Raw genomic sequence first — 17,159 nt, forward strand, 5'->3', positions numbered from 1 at the left:
GAGAACTCCCTTCACTTTACTCAGATCACTTCAGTCTTTTACTCCTGAAGAATTAAGTAGCATTAGCAAGTTTTCTTGGTTTTTTACTACCACCCAAAAGGCATTTGTTACAATTTTTGTTATTATTTATATCTCCATCTCCAAAAATGCTTTTACGTCTACCTTTTATTTTTCTAGCCAGTTTCCCATCTCAGAAAACAGATCTCAGCTCCCAGTCCCATTATGATCAGTTGTTTTCCTCAATTGATAGAAAATAAACTATGTACTACAGAATAAGGCTTAGTGGTCAGCAAAACTAGTGATTTCTTTAAGGCAAGACAGAGTCTACAGGCTTGATATTATAATTTTTAAAAAGAGAAGCCTACGTGGATACAATAAGAAAAGTTTCAAAGATCCAGGATGGCTTTGTTAAAAATTTTTACACCCAAATGAAGAAAGAAAGTTTAATCAAGTTTCTGTTGGACCCAAACAAGAAAAAGACCAGGGGCTGCTTCTGACTTTGAACTGGGCATTATCTCAGCAGAGCCCCCACTGTCTAGGTTCTGGTTTTCAGACTTGCAGGACCAGAATGTCAGTATTATAAGTGTGCTCAGAAGATGATCAGGCTCTATAAACTGTAGACAGTGTGGAGGATTCATTCACACAAAACAAATCCATGGAAGAGTAGGGATGGGGCTGCTACTTTTGGCTGTGGTCACAGAAGGACTTTTTTATTTCTAATTAAAAATACCAAAGCATTTATTTATTTATTTTGGCTGTGCCGGGTCTTAGTTGCGGCACGAGGGATCTTTGCTGTGGCATGAGGACTTCTAAGTTGCGGCATGCATGAGGTATCTAGTTCCCTGACCAGGGATTGAACCTGGGCCCTCTGCATTGGGAGCATGGAGTCTTATCCACTAGACCACCAGGGAAGTCCCCAGAAGGCCTTTTTAAAAAGAGATGACTGTTGAGCTAAACATAAATAACAAGAAGCAAGTAATGTGAATAACTAGGAGAAGGGTCTTCCAGGCTGAGGGAAGATAGCACTAAGACCCTGAGATGGAAACAGGCTTGGCTTATTTATAGAAAGAAGGCCAGTCAGTGTGTTTGGAGTGAGAGATAGGTGATAAATTTGGCACAATGGACCAGTTTTTATAGGACCCTATAGGGTCAGGTAAAGAGATTGAATTTTATTCTAAGTGTGGTTAAATGGAAGAGGGACATGATCTGATTTACCTTTTTAAAGTTCATTGTGGCTACTGTGTGGCAAAGACATTGTGCTACAGAGGAAGCTGGAAGATCAGTTAGACACCAGTTAACACTGGTTCAGATGAGAGAAAACTGCACAGAAATGGGTAAAATTTGAGATGGATAAATGTGGACTGTATTAGGAAGCTGGACAGCTGACAGGACTTGCTGATAGTTGGGATATGAGAAGATAGGGGTTTTGGCTTGAGCAACTGGGTAGAAGATGGTGCCATTTAGTATTTTAGTCATGTTAGACTTTTCAAATGAATATAATTAAGGAATGATAGAAATTGTGCTTTTTAATTCTGTAAGCTTGTGGCAAAGGAGAGAGAGATCTCCTGGGGAAAAGACGCTGGTTTTTTGTAAACTCAGACTAGAAAATACTCTGGCATGTTAGAAAAGTAGACATTTTATTTTTAAAAATTAATGATGATAAGGTGCTAAAATATGGAAAGTCCTTAAAAAAATATGAGGACGTATGATTTGTTCCCAGGGTCTAGTCTTGAAAGTAGGCATGAGCCTATCAACAGTTTGCCCAGGTGTCATTAATAATTGTGCTCAGAATTTGTTAGAACAAAAGAGCAAAGTTTTCAACAGAGTTGACACTTGAAAACAAAATCAGAATTGAAAGTTAGGGTATGTATATATATATACACACACACACACACACATATATATATATGTATCTTCTATCAGGTATTTTTCCAGTTCCTCCGTGTTGAATAATACCTCATCTAAGAATCACCTAGTCACAGGAATTAAAGTATTGAATTAGAAGTTGAAAGACTTCAGTCTTAACTCAGCCCCCTTAATAGCCGTGTAACCATGGTAGATTGTAACCTCTGAGCTTCTGTTTCCTTATTTGTAAAATACTTGCCCTGCACGCCTCACAGAGCTGTTAATAAATCATGAATGTCAGAGTACTTGGAAGATGGTGAAGCGTTGAATACTGCTTGTGAGGGAATGGTTATACAGCTTAAAGCATTTACCACAAAAGGACCTTAGAAGTCCTTTTAAAGAAGATAAGGAAGCGCTCGCTTTGGCAGCACGTGTGCTAAAATTTGAATGATACAGAGAAAATCAGCATGGCCAAAAAATAAAAAAATAAAAAGACAAGGAAGATGGGGGTGGGAGTGCTCCGGTTGTACCTCTACTGTGAATCTTGAGGTTATGGTTTCCATTAGGCTGTAGTACTCAATTGTACAGACCTATTCTCAGTGGCCTTATAATTCTTAACCAAAGTGACCTGTGAAACAGAGGACCCTAGATAAATTTAAATGCTATGAGGATGATACAATGTGAGTTTGGTTTTGCTCTCTTATTTGGTAGTTAGAACTTTATTCCTATCCATAATGAAAACGAAAGGCAGCAAAATATGGTTAGTATTTTTTACTTTTAAGTTCTTTTCCCTTTATTTGCTCTTGGGCTCTGGAGAGGCATTTTGTTTGGTTTACTTGGAGTATCTTTTCCTTAAGAAGGGAAAAGTATAAACATGCCAGATGCTTGCTAGCAGTTGAAAGCAACTGTTGGTCAGCCAGAGAAAAGAAGGAAAAAAACAGGTTGGGGAATGGAAAAAGTGAAGCAAGAGGGAGGAAAAACAGATTTGAAAGAGGAGAAAAAGCATTTAAATCATTTCCAAAAGTCTCAAGTTTTCTTTTTAAAAATCTGTCTTTGAGTCTAAGTACTATACTTTGAGGTGATTGAAGGAGGGGTTGGTCTTGGAGGAGAGGGAGTAAAATCAGGGAAAGTGTTCAGGTTAGAGGTAGATGATGGAGAGGAAGGAAAAGGTGCTCTCTGGAAACATGGCTCCTTGTGAGGACTGACAGTCTCTGAGGATGTACCGGGTTAAGATGGGTGTTATTCTTATTTAAAATGTGCTTCTTACTGAAGTATAGAACGTCAGTCTCTTTACTCCCTCTGCTTAAGTAACCCCGGTGCTGTGTTCCCATCAACCGGGGAAAATATTTCACCAAGAGCTAAATTTTTTATTATTGAGAAGATCTGGACTGAATTCATTGGCTCTTTTGGTTTGATTCAGACTACTATGATGTCAACTTTTTAAAGCTTTTCTAATCTACTTTTCCCTCTAAATTCATTGTTTTGGGGGACTTCCCTGCTGGTCCAGTGGTTGAGAATCCGCTTTCCAGTGCAGGGGACCAGGGGTTCGATCCCTAGTCGGGGAACTAAGATCCCACATGCCCGTGCGTACACTCTGGAGCCTGTGCGCTGCAACTAGAGAGAAGCCCGTGTGCCACAGCGAAAGATCCCGCACCACAATGAAGATCCCGCATGCTGCAACTAAGACCTGACGCGGCCAAATAAATAAATAAATATTTTTTTAAAAAAAGAAAAAGAAAGCCGAACAAAAAGTAGAGAGATTGTGAAACCTTCAGCTGAAGTCCTCTTCATTTACTTTCTCAGTTCTTTTTCCTACCTCACTCCCCAGAGACAATCTATGACCATAAATTTAGTGTGCATCTTGTGCACAGTGTGTGTGTGAATGTATAAATAAATTCTATTGCAGTCATTTTTTTCATTTATTCTTGTTTTCAAGATCTATCCATCTGGATACATGTAGATCTAGGTCCCTCATTTCAGCTGTTTCATTTTTTAATTTCTCTGTATGAATATTTCACAGTTTTCCCAAACCCCTTTGAAGGATATTTAAATTGTGTCCATTTTTTTTTTGCCATTACAGACAGAACTTCAGTGAACAACCACCTCATGTCGTTTTTTCCTCCTCCTCCTCCTTCCTTGTTATTGCTTGGGTGGTTTGATTTTTGTCCTAAATATCTTATTTGAATTCTCCCATTTGGTTTACCACTTTGGTATTCACAATCATCATTTGAAGGAGAGGAAGGGATGAAGAAAACCTTCTCTAACTTGAAATGCCAGTTTTCTTTTACTAAGGCCAGGGGCTCTGAAATGTTCTTTTCCTGTGGATTCTTTATGGACTCTGATAAATTTGGCAACCTTTGCATTTAACATTTTATATTTTTATTGTCTCATATCCAATAGCTGATTTTCATAAACATCAGTAACTACTCACGTTTTCCCTTTCTCCGTTATATGTTTTCTTTCATTACTTTTTAACTCCTAGAATACTTCCCACTCGTTAAATGTAGGACTGGTATTTAGTTGGTTGATCGCCAACCTAGTTCATTCAATTCTTGTCTTACAAATTCATCATGAACCAAATGTAGCTGATATTTACGAAAGAGTTTCTTGGAGCATTCTTAGCCAAATTAGACATTTTAAAAATGTAAGCCTTTACCTTAGATTAGAATTATTACAGATAAATTTTGTTCAGGGACCATATGTTTCAATGACCAATGGTTTTCTTTTCTTTTTTTTTTTTTTTTTGGCTGTGTTGGGTCTTCGTTGCTGTGCGCAGGCTTTCTCTAGTTGCGGAGAGCGGGGGCTACTCGTTGCGGTGCGCGGGCTTCTCATCGCGGTGGCTTTTCTTGTTGCGGAGGACGGGCTTCAGTAGTTGTGGCACGCAGGCTCAGTAGTTGTGGCTCACGGGCTCTAGAGCACGGGCTCAGTAGTTGTGGCACACGGGCTTAGTTGCTCCACAGCATGTGGGATCTTCCTGGATCAGGTATCGAACCCATGTTCCCTGCACAGGCAGGCGGATTCTTAACCACTGAGCCACCAGGGAAGTCCCAGGGTGTATTTTTAATTTTTATGTTCCAGGGTTTTGTTTTGTTTTTTCCCACTTTAAAGGTGGATCCTTTTCAGAGCTTTGAGCACTTGGAATGTTAAAGTGTTACAAATGAAAGCCGTTACTCTTCTCTAATAATACACTCCGCCAGCTGAAGTGTTTGAGTAGGACTTCCTTTCTTGAATATATCAACTATCTTTAAGAATTTGTGTGCTAAGTATTTTTTAAAGTAATTGATAAGACCTTAAAATGGAAATCTCAGTAATAAATATAAGTGTAGAATATCAGGTGCCTGTGTATTTTCTTTCAGATTTGTTTATGTCCTAGGATATGGTTCATGTCACAAGTTACTGTGGTTGGAAAGTAACCTTCGGATCTAGGCTTATTCTGCCTTTATTTTAGGTGAAGCATTCCACCAAAAGTATAAGCTCTCTCTGTATACTCAGAAGTATGTGTGATCACTCAGTAGGCAGTGCATTGTTCAGTGAATTTTCTTCCTTATGTTGTAATCACTAAGTTTGAATGGAGTCCTTTACCTGCTCTTTATCCTGTCAATCCCATGTTTTATGCTGCAGAGAAATGTTCCTATTTTAAATCTTTCTTTAGCATAAAAGTATGTTCTTATGTGGAATACTAACACCATGGAGTTTTGTTTTCCCTTCCACTCTGGAAACTGCTATAAAAAGTTTCAGTTCCTAAGTCAAAAATAATTTTTTCTTTTAACTGTAGTCACCGTCTTGGGATATTTCATCTGGATACATAACAGAAGACTTTACTGTTTTTGTGGGCATCAGAATATAATATAAAGAACCTTCTTGGGCCTCCCTGGTGGCGCAGTGGTTGGGAGTCCGCCTGCCGATGCAGGGGACGCGGGTTCGTGCCCCGATCCCGGAGGATCCCACGTGCCGCGGAGCGGCTGGGCCCGCGAGCCATGGCCGCGGGGCCTGTGTGTCCGGAGCCTGTGCTCCGCGACGGGAGAGGCCACAGCAGTGAGAGGCCCGCGTACAGCAAAAAAAAAAAAAAAAAAAAAGAACCTTCTTCTTGAAATTATATTTTGTTTGCATAATTCTTTATTTAACACACCTTTTTTCCTGACTTTAAAGAAAATATGCTCATTAAAAAAAAACTTTAATGAAAAGTATAACTAACGGAAGCAATCACTCAGTCTTCGTTGTTACATCTTGTTGAGTAATTCCCTTAGTGGTTATGGCAGCGCACACCCGCACCAGCAGTACAGGAGAGCTCTTGTCTTTTGTCTCTCTGGGCTTTCCCAGCATTGCCGTCATTAAAAAATGCACTGCACATTTGTTTTAGGGGAAAATACAGTTTAGTTTGTATCAACTTTTTATAAGTCTTACCTGTGAGTCAGTACTAATAAGAGCATAAATCTGAAACTTGTAGTAAAACAAACTTTGTTAATAAATTTGACTTACAGAGAAGGGAAGCTTTCTTTTTTTCAAATGTATTGTATTTCAAAAGTTATTGTCTAATCTTTCAAGTATAGAAATCCAAAAGAAGAGGAGATTAATAAAGTCATTTATTAAATAAGTATTTGTTTCTGATCTTCCACTTGCCAGACACTGTCTGGGTACAGCAACAAAACAGACAAGAGTCTGCCTTCTTACATCTCAGGTAAAGTGTGGTAAATGACTGTGTGCTATAGAAAAAAATGAAGCAATGAAGGAGAAATAGGATTATGGCTGGGGCGGGGAGGGGATGACATGCTTAAGGGTGTCAGGGAAGGCCTCACAGAGATGGTGGTTATTAGGGAAAGCCCCAACAATGGGGAGGGAGTGTGCCAGGAGAATATCTAGGGGAAGAGTTATCCAGGTAGAAAAAAGGGCAAATGCAAAGCCCTAAGGCAGGAATGAGCCTATTCTGTCTGAGGAACAGCAGCAGAGAAGGCCAGTGTGGCTGGAACACAGTGAACTCCAGAGAACATAATTGGAGATGAGGCCAGAGAGGTAATGAGGTCCAGTTTGTGCAGGGCCTTTTCAGTTACTGTAAGGACTTGGGCTTTTACTCAGAGATGAGATGGAAATCATTGGAGGTTCCATCAGAGGACATGATTAAACTAAGAAGGTAACACCAAAAAATACTTGTGTCCTGGCTTTGCTTTTTCAAAAGCTTTCGTTTGTTTCTTATAATAATTTGGATATTAACTAATGGCTCCTGGTGAGTAGTCATACATAGAATTAAACATTTGTGTCAGTACCGAAAATTTCCCAGGAATACAGATCTTAGGTATTGCATTTAAATTCAAAGAAAGAAAGTGTAATAGGAAAGCCCGTCTATAGAAATTCACTCCTGGGTCGCCCTGCTTTTATTACTGAGTTCTCATCCTGAACTGTCTTGAAAAAAAAAATCAAGGGTATATTCTGTGCAATACACTATATTCGCCCTTAGACATTGGAGGAGATATATACATACACATACATACACACACATATACTCTATTGGGTAATTTTATTGCATATTTTAATGCATTTTAAATTATGATTTTATTTTAATGCATTTTTATTTTGAAATATAACCCATAGAAAAATACACAAAACATAACTGTATAGTTTAAAGTTTAATTATAAAAAGCAAGTACTTATATAACCACCAATTAGACCTGGAAATATACCATTGCCAGCAACCAGAAGAAGCTTGCTGTGTTGTGTGTTACTTCTAGATCATAACCCATACCCAGGTGTCACTAATCTGACATTTGTGATAGTAGTTTCCTTTCCTTTGTGCTTTTACCACCTAGGATTCATCGCAAACCAATATAACTTAGTTTTGTCTGTTTTTGGACTTTATATACATTAAATGGAATAATACTATATGTGTTCTTTTATGTCTTCTTTCAGAACCTAACTATATGTTTGTAAAGTTCATCCATTTTGTTACGTAGAACTGTAATTTCATTGCCATGTAGAACCCTGTCATGAATATACCCCAATTTGTGTATCCATTCTACTGTTGATGTTTTGGCTGTTAGGAACACCGCTGCTGTGCATGTTCTTATTTATGTGCGCTGATGGACATGTGCAGGACTTTCTCTGGGCCATATTTGGGGGTAGAATTGTTTAGTTTTTAACAAACTAAACAATGGATCTTTAATTTTTTTTAACATTTAAAACTTTTTTATTTATTTATTTTTGGCTGCATTGGGTCTTCATTCGTGCGCACAGGCTTTCTCTAGTTGTGGCGAGCGGGCTTCTCATTGTGGTGGCTTCTCTTGTTGCGTGGCACAGGCCCTAGGGCGTGTGGGCTTCAGTAGTTGTGGCACGCAGGCTCAGTAGTTGTGGCACACGGGCTTAGTTGCTCCGCAGCATGTGGGATCTTCCTGGACCAGGGATCGAACGCCTGTCCCTGCATTGGCAGGTGGATACTTAATCACTGTACCACCAGGGAAGTCCCGATCTTTAGTTTTATTAGATAAGAAAAAACTGTTTTTCAACATGGTTGTACTAATATGTCTTCCTACCAACAGTGTGAAAGTGTTCCTGTTCCTCCCAGTCCTTATCAGTATTGTCAGACTCTAAGTTTTGCCAATCCACTAGGCCTAAAAGTGTTCATTCTAGCAAATTAACTGAGAAACCAAAACCTTAAACACAGTTGGTGTGCAGTAAATATCTGTTAAATGAACTCGGCCTGACTCTTGCTCCTCTAAATCTTCTGATCGTGACTTGTCCTGTTTTAGAGTCAATAGTTCAGTACAGTTTTTGGTGAGGGCTCATTCCATCACTGACAGTAACTAGACTTGGTTGACCAAGGTAAGAGGAGCTTATTTGTGCCAGTGAAAGACAGCTTTACATTTCCAGGAAAAGATTCTGTTTTTGTTTTTGTTTTTTAAATGAAAGCAGCAAAGAGGAGATAGTAAATTTTTTCATTGGTTTATTAACAGTGCATTGTTAATTCTTTTATTTCCTTGGCTGCGCCTTGTGGCATGTGGGATCTTAGTTCCCCGACCAGGGATCGAACCCGTGCCCCCAGCACTGGGAGCGTGGTGTCTTAACCACTAGCCGCCAGGAAGGTCCCAAGATGCTGTTTTTTAAAAATCACCCACGGTGTATGCAGTCCTTCATTTTCCCACAAAAAGGAAGATAGCGCCAGAATTTCCTGCCTAGGTTATACTCCTAGAACCCTTGCAACCACTCTTACCCCTGTTTCTGTTTTGAGTGACTTTGTAGGCTATGGTAGATTATTTAGGGGGATGGTGGTGGTGTTTAGCTAAGATACCTCACCAGTCTTCAACAGCCACTTCAGTGTGGCAGCTGTTTATTAAAACCATAGGATACATGGCTTTGTTTAAATGTATCTCGCTTCAGTGTAATTGACCCAGAGCACTTTCTTTTTCTTTAACATCTTTATTGGGGTATAATTATTTTACAATGGTGTGTTAGTTTCTGCTTTATAACAAAGTGAATCCGCTATACATATACATATATCCCCATATCCCCTCCCTCTTGAGCTTCCCTCCCACCCTCCCTATCCCACCCCTCTAGGTGGTCACAAAGCACCAAGCTGATCTTCCTGTGCTATGCGGCTGCTTCCCACTAGATATCTATTTTACATTTGGTAGTGTATATACGTCAGTGCTACTCTCCCACTTCATCCCAGCTTACCTTTCCCCCTCCCCGTGTCCTCAAGTCCATTCTGTACATCCGTGTCTTGATTCCTGTCCTGCCCCTAGGTTCTTCAGAACCATTTTTTTTAAGATTCCGTATATATGTCTTAGCATATGGTATTTGTTCTTCTCTTTCTGACTTCACTCTGTATGACAGACTCTAGGTCCATCCACCTCAGTACAAATAACTTAATTTCATTTCTTTTTATGGCTGAGTAATATTCCATTGTATATATGTGCCGCATCTCCTTTATCCACTCATCTGTTGATGGACACTTAGGTTGCTTCCATGTCCTGGCTATTGTAAATAATGCTGCAGTGAACATTGTGGTACATGTCTCTTTCTGAATTATGGTTTTCTCAGGGTATATGCCCAGGAGTGGGATTTCTGGGTCATATGGTAATTCTATTTTTAGTTTTTTAAGGAACCTCCATACTGTTCTCCATAGTGGCTGTATCAATTTACATTCCCACCAGCAGTGCAAGAGTGTTCCCTTTTCTCCACACCCTCTCCAGCATTTATTGTTTGCAGATTTTTTGATGATGGCCATTCTGACCGGTGTGAGGTGATACCTCATTGTAGTTTTCATTTGCATTTCTCTAATAATTAGTGATGTTGAGCATCCTTTCATGTGTTTATTGGCAGTCTGTATATCTTCTTTGGAGAAATGTCTGTTTAGGTCTTCTGCCCATTTTTGGATTGGGCTTTTTTTTTTTGATATTAAGCTGCATGAGCTGCGTGTATATTTTGGAGAGTAATCCTTTGTCATTTGCTTCGTTTGCAAATATTTTCTCCCATTCTGAGGGTTGTCTTTTCTTTTTTTTTTTTTTTTTTTTTTTTTTTTGCGGTACGCAGGCCTGTCACTGTTGTGGCCTCTCCCGTTGCGGAGCACAGGCTCCGGACACACAGGCTCAGCGGCCATGGCTCACGGGCCCAGCTGCTCCGCGGCATGTGGGATCTTCCTGGACCGGGGCACGAACCCGTGCCCCCTGCATCAGCAGGCGGACTCTCAACCACTGCGCCACCAGGGAAGCCCCTTTCTTTTCGTCTTGTTTATGGTTTCCTTTGCTGTGCAAAAGCTTTTAAGTTTCATTAGGTCCTTTTTGTTTATTTTTGTTTTTATTTCCATTTCTCTAGGAGGTGGGTCAAAAAGGATCTTGCTGTGATTTATGTCATAGAGTGTTCTGCCTATGTTTTCCTCTAAGAGTTTTATAGTGTCTGGCCTTACATTTAGGTCTCTAATCCATTTTGAGTTTATTCTTGTGTATGGTGTTAGGAAGTGTTCTAATTTCATTCTTTTACATGTAGCTGTCCAGTTTTCCCAGCACCACTTATTAAAGAGGCTGTCTTTTCTCCATTGTACATTCTTGCCTCCTTTATCAAAGACAAGATGACCATATGTGTGTGGGTTTATCTCTGGGCTTTCTATCCTGTTCCACTGATCTGTATTTCTGTTTTTGTGCCAGTACCATACTGTCTTGATTACTTTGTAGTATAGTGGCTTTGTAGTATAGTCTGAAGTTCGGGAGCCTGATTCCTCCAGCTCCGTTTTTCTTTCTCAGGATTGCTTTGGCTATTCGGGGTCTTTTGTGTTTCCATACAAATTGTGAAATTTTTTGTTCTAGTTCTGTGAAAAATGCCATTGGTAGTTTGATAGGGATTGAATTGAATCTGTAGGTTGCTTTGGGTAGTAGTATAGTCATTTTCACAATGTTGATTCTTCCAATCCAAGAACATGGAATATCTCTCCATCTGTTTGCGTCATCTTTAATTTCTTTCTTTAGCGTCTAGTTTTCTGCATACAGGTCTTTTGTCTCCCTAGGTAGGTTTATTCCTAGGTAATTTCTTCTTTTTGTTGCAGTGCTAAATGGGAGTGTTTCCTTAATTTCTCTTTCAGATTTTTGGTCGTTAATGTATAGGAATGCAAGAGATTTCTGTGCATTAATTTTGTATCCTGCTACTTTACCAAATTCATTGATTAGCTCTAGTAGTTTTCTAGTCTTCTGGTAGCATCTTTAGGATTCTCTGTATAGTATCATGTCATCTGCAAACAGTGACAGTTCTAGTTCCTCTTTTCTGATTTGGATCCTTTTATTTCCTTTTCTTCTCTGATTGCTGTGGCTAAAACTTCCAAAACTATGTTGAATAATAGTGGTGAGAGTGGGTAACCTTGTCTTGTTCCTGATCCTAGAGGAAATGGTTTCAGTTTTTCACCATTGAGAATGATGTTGGCTGTGGGTTTGTCATATAGGACTTTTATTATGTTGAGGTAGTTTCCCTCTATGCCTACTTTCTGGAGAGTTTTTATCATAAATGGGTGTTGAATTTTGTCGAAAGCTTTTTCTCCATCTGTTGAGATGATCATATGGTTTTTATCCTTCAATTTGTTAATATGGTGTATCACATTGATTGATTTGCATATACTGAAGAATCCTTGCATTCCTGGGATAAACCCCACTTGATCATGGTGTATGATCCTTTTAATGTGTTGTTGGATTCTGTTTGCTAGTATTTTGTTGAGGATTTTTGCATCTGTGTTCATCAGTGATATTGGCCCGTAGTTTTCTTTTTGTGTGTGACACCTTTGTCTGTTTTTGGTATCAGGGTGATGTGATGGTGGCTTTGTAGAATGAGTTTGGGAGTGTTCCCCCTCTGCTATATTTTGGAAGAGGTTGAGAAGGATAGGTGTTAACTCTTCTCTAAACATTTGATACAATTCGCCTGTGAAGCCATCTGGTCAACCCAGAGCACTTTTTATAAAGGGTTTTTTACATAGAAACTTGATAGTAATTCTTTTAGCATTTTGTGAAGTCGCTGGCAAAAGTGGTCACTCCCCTCTTGTAAATCTTGTAAATGTTGACACAGGGCAAGCCACTAATTTCATTTTTGCTGTACTCATAGGCCAGTTCATTAGAGGAATTAGCTTGAATATTTCTGACTTTAATTTCTAAGTATAATCTTTTTGAGAGATGACTAGAAAATAGAGCTCTCAGAACTAGTGATGAGATATAAGAATGGTAATTTTGACTAGTAAATCCTAGCTAATGTATCACCTGCTTTTGTAAGATTTTCCCTTTTCAGAATAGCCTAAGTAAGTAAAGACTTGCATGAGATTCAGAATCTTGTTAAGTCTGATTCATCATCTCTATTTCCAGCAAAGATTTCCTGTTAGACAAGACAAATTAGAGTCTTCCTACTGACTTGGTGAGTTTTTACGTAGTTTTATTTTAAACATAGTTTAAGATCATGAGGACAGAAGTGGAATGAAATGCATAGAAATATTTATCATGACTTTAAAAAATGCACATCTTGTAGTGCAATCTACTGTTTCATTGCAGTGCAGATAGTATGTATAGTTGGAAGTCATATAAGGTGAGCATGTACTTTTTTTTTTAAATAATGAGCATTACAATCAGTGTTAAACATTTTTCATAAATAGTTTCAAAAGAGGCTTTATTCTAAATATTCTTTCCTGGAGTAAACAAGAATTATTTATTCAGATCTTCTCTGGTGACTAGTACATACAGGATAAGGCTTTACACTAATGATGGAGAGGAGAAAAGATGTTTGGATTTAAATTTTTTGATAATACATGATATGGAGACTTTTAGAGTAAGATTATTTTTCTCCTGAGAAAAGATCTTCAGGGAAATTTGAATTCCAGCTTATAAAAGGAGATACCTTAAAGCAATTCACGGGCTCCCTTTTACTCTACATATAAAAGGAGTTTGATTCTGAGCAGGTTGCCTTTGTGTATGAACCTTAGAGCTCATCTCTCTGTGGGTAACTTAGACAACTGTTTCTACCATTCTGGCTAGCATCTTAAAAGTTTTGCTTTGTGGCATGAGATTCTTGCCTCAAATGCTTATGTATGTTTTTACACAGTTTTATTTGGTAAAATAGGTGTTATTGCATTTTAATCTTTTAAATTCTGACAAAAATCATTGGGAGCCAGGAAATTGTGTTAAGACGGACATTCTGTCTAACTTTCCCCTGTTTTGTCTGCCTGTGTGGTTTTACTTTTTCCTTGCGTCATGAATTTTGGAATGAACACTTGAAACTGAGAACTTCCTGCTCATCCTTTGTCCCATTTAGTTTAGTTAGGACCTTAACATTAACATAGAAATTGGCTTATTTTTTAATAACTTTGGAAGAAGGGAGAATTTATTTTTTGCAGGTTGTTTCTAGGTAAGGCACATGGGTCCATGTAAACAATCATCAGATTTCTTAAGACCATACTTAAAGGAGAAGAGTAAAGCATACATACACATCAATCTGTCTTTCATAGGTAGGGGGAGGTCTAAGTGTCGGTCATAAAGGTAAGAGTCTCCAGAGAACACTGAATTCTGTACTGCTAGATAGTATGTAGTAGTAAATGCTGAAGAGGATCGGTTGCCCTTGTAGTAGAGCAAATCCTCTGGAGCAGGTGGGTCTTTTCAGCTTCTAAGTTAATGAACTTATTCCAAATTATATACCCTAAGACCAGTTTAGAATTTATTCTTGGTATGCATTCCTTGAGCCCTTTCTGTAGCCAGACTGTGTTAGCAAGAAATATTTTTAAATGGCTTGACTGAAACATCGATGGCCAAAGAGAACTGCTTGTTGAATTTGGCTTCTATAAAGGCCAGAGGATCCTGTGGGGTTATGCAAACTCTGCCTATTTGTTTCATGAAGTGACTCTTGTGTTTTTGAATTCCTTGCAAATTAGACATGCTTAAATTGTATTAAGGCCAAGGCATTCATCTGTTTACTGTTTGATTTTATAAGGTTCTTCATAATTGTAGTTGAGGGGAGAGAGAAGGTGAAAAATCTCAAAAACAGCTTTGGGAATAGAATTATATAATAAATGGAGTCTTCTTAGCCATAAGGTTTTTCCCCTCTTCTTCCTCTTCCTTCTTCTTTTTTAAAATTCTGTTCCAGCTCTTGTTTTAGAATAAATTTTCTCAACCTAGAGGAGACGTCTTTGATAACATGTGGGATGTGTTAAAATCTTCATCTTTCCTAAGTTTGCTCTTTGTGGCCCTAGAGATTTTTGCCCAAGCCATTCAGTGGAATCAACACATTATTATAATTTGTGAAAAGAGAGAAGTTGCTGATTGCCTCTGCCTATCTAATTTCATTTCTAAAGGTGTTTTCCTTTGGAACTGAGATCCACTTTGAAGTGAAATAGCCCCTTTATAGTCAGGTTTGTTTGCTGATTTGGATTCGTGTCATTCCATTTCAGACATCTCCCAAATGATGGATTTTGAAGGTGATGTGTGGAGAAGCTTAATCCTATGAACCCTATCTGCCTTTTTTTTTTTTTTTTTAAAGCAGTTGGAGGAGGGTTTTTTTGTTTCCCTAGCAGAGGTTTAGTAATTAACAACAGCAGCACATCACCTGATGGAGAGAACCCAGGCCTTGTGAAACCTGTGCCCGTTGCAGCCATCATGGTTTACGCTGCAGGACCCTCCACCCAAGTGGAGACAGGGATTTTTTCCTTCTCTGTTGTCATGTAGATGTAGTCATTTGTGCCTAAATTAAAAAGCAAAACAAAAACTCAATAAGTCTTTTTAAGGTCTAAGGAGATGCAGTCCTGCAAGTCTGCTGAATGGCACCTACCTCTTTGCAGGACAGAGCTCTGCATCTGGAGCAGAACCTGCTGTCCCTGGACGTAGTTTAGGGAATCATGCTAATATGTCCATGTCAATCACTCTCACGTAATGGATAGTTTTCAGGGGGAGGGAATGATTCCCTAGCCCTGAACTTAAATTGGCAATAAATGTTTCTGCTCTTTGATTTTTTGTTTTTTCTAACTGGAAAAGTTGCATCCATATTGAGAATTATTCCATATTATTCCAACCTCTGAGCTGGTTGCTGAGGTCTCCTTGGGGACAAGGACACTTTGTAGTTATTTATAACCTATAGAGAAGGGCAGTAAGGCTGTGAACAGCCAGCAGCACACGATGAGGTTTGGGAGTCAGTGGGAGCAGTCTGTTGTTTATCCCTCTGCTTTCCACGACTTGAAATTCTTTCATGTATCTTCTTGTTCCTCTTCATTTTGACTTTGGATGAACTTTACTAGCCGGGGTATTTCTATAAAACTCTTATCTTGTAACACTTAGATTGAGGAGAAGAAGGAAAAATAGCCTTTTTATGTACAAAAGCATGTCTAATCCTCACAGTCACTTCAGAGTCTATGCTTGCCTAAGAGATCTGTAAACTGGGAAAAGCTTAAAGGTACTGACATGCATGTGTAATACTATACTTGTTTCTGAATTTTCCTTATATACAATACTTTCTTCTAAGTTTTCCTTATACACAACAGTTGCAAGAACAGTTGAACTCTTAGTTAAATATTTGGCTATGGTAGAAAATATGTTCTGCATCTTAGCCTGGTATAGAAAAAACTTAATGTGTCTATACATGTCTTAAAGGTATGTCTCCCTGTCTCTCTTTATATCTGTACACATGTGTACATGTGTATATATTTAATGTTAATTATTGTTTCTCTACATGTACATTTTTATTTATTTTTATTTTTTATTTATTTTTTATTTTTTTGCGGTACACGGGCCTCTCACTGTTGTGGCCTCTCCCGTTGCGGAGCACAGGCTCCGGATGCGCAGGCTCAGCGGCCATGGCTCCAGGCCCAGCCGCTCCGTGGCATGTGGGATCCTCCTGGACCGGGGCACGAACCCACATCCCCTGCATCGGCAGGTGGACTCTCAACCACTGCGCCACTAGGGAAGCCCTCTACATGTAAATTTTAAGGGAATCAAACCCCATGTCAGATATGAAAGTTATAGATCAAATCTAAATAAATGCTAAGAATCTGCCTCATTTTTATCAGTATATTGGAATTTTACTGTATAGGATTTAACTTGAAATAACTGAGAGGTCCTCAGTTTCTGACGGCTGCTGTAATGGTTCTTTCAGGATCGACTTATCCTGGAAGATGTGCTTATATAGTAATATATGGGTTGTGGGTTCAAGAACTTCCCATTTAGCCCTGCACACTTCTCTTTCTCCCAACTTTTCTTGGATTTTTTTTTTAATCAAAGAAGAATGTAGTTTTGGAATGTATTAAATTAGTTCTTCAAAATAGGAGATCAACTGATAGTTTTCTTTTTTTTTTTTTGCGGTACGCGGGCCTCTCACTGTTGTGGCCTCTCCCGTTGAGGAGCACAGGCTCCGGACGTGCAGGCTCAGCGGCCATGGCTCACGGGCCCAGCTGCTCCACGGCATGTGGGATCTTCCCGGACCGGGGCACGAACCTGTGTCCCCTGCATCGGCAGGCGGACTCTCAACCACTGCGCCACCAGGGAAGCCTGATAGTTTTCTTTTAAAAATATTTTCTTGTTTTAAGAGTATGCTTGGATTCCTATAGCTGTTACTCATTCAGCAACTCCCAAACTTTAATCTTTTAACTAGAGTTCATTAAGGGAAAATATGACCCCAAAAGACAGTAGTCTAGTTAGTCAACAGCAATTTCATTGAACAACTATTTATTGAGGGCCTCTTCCTGTTACGATACCACTTGAGGCACAGGGGGTTGCTGTTCTCTCATTGTGCTTAACTTCCAGTGGGAGAGACCGTAGACAAGTGAAAATATAAAAACAAGGTAATTTCAGATAGTGGTATTAAAAAAGAAATTTGAATAGGGTCAT

General features: G+C 39.0%; 1 protein-coding gene and 1 non-coding gene across 5 annotated transcripts in view; one reads left to right on the forward strand and one right to left on the reverse strand.

The window, feature by feature from the left end:
• The window catches only part of SPOP (speckle type BTB/POZ protein), a 66,024-nt gene that overhangs the window by 22,002 nt on the left and 26,863 nt on the right, over positions 1 to 17,159 (forward strand). The window contains exon 2 of one of the 4 annotated variants that reach the window (XM_060081855.1): positions 12,666 to 12,714. The exons of the other annotated variants lie outside the window; for them this stretch is intronic. The gene's annotated coding sequence lies outside the window, so the exon portion shown is untranslated. The remainder of the gene's footprint in view (positions 1 to 12,665; positions 12,715 to 17,159) is intronic. 4 annotated transcript variants of the gene reach the window in all.
• On the reverse strand, positions 839 to 911 carry TRNAW-CCA (transfer RNA tryptophan (anticodon CCA)). The gene has a single exon. It is a non-coding gene; the product is annotated as a tRNA-Trp (tRNA).

Source organism: Mesoplodon densirostris, chromosome 18 (assembly GCF_025265405.1).
Source record: "Mesoplodon densirostris isolate mMesDen1 chromosome 18, mMesDen1 primary haplotype, whole genome shotgun sequence".
In the NCBI taxonomy this organism is placed as follows: Eukaryota; Metazoa; Chordata; class Mammalia; order Artiodactyla; family Ziphiidae; genus Mesoplodon; species Mesoplodon densirostris.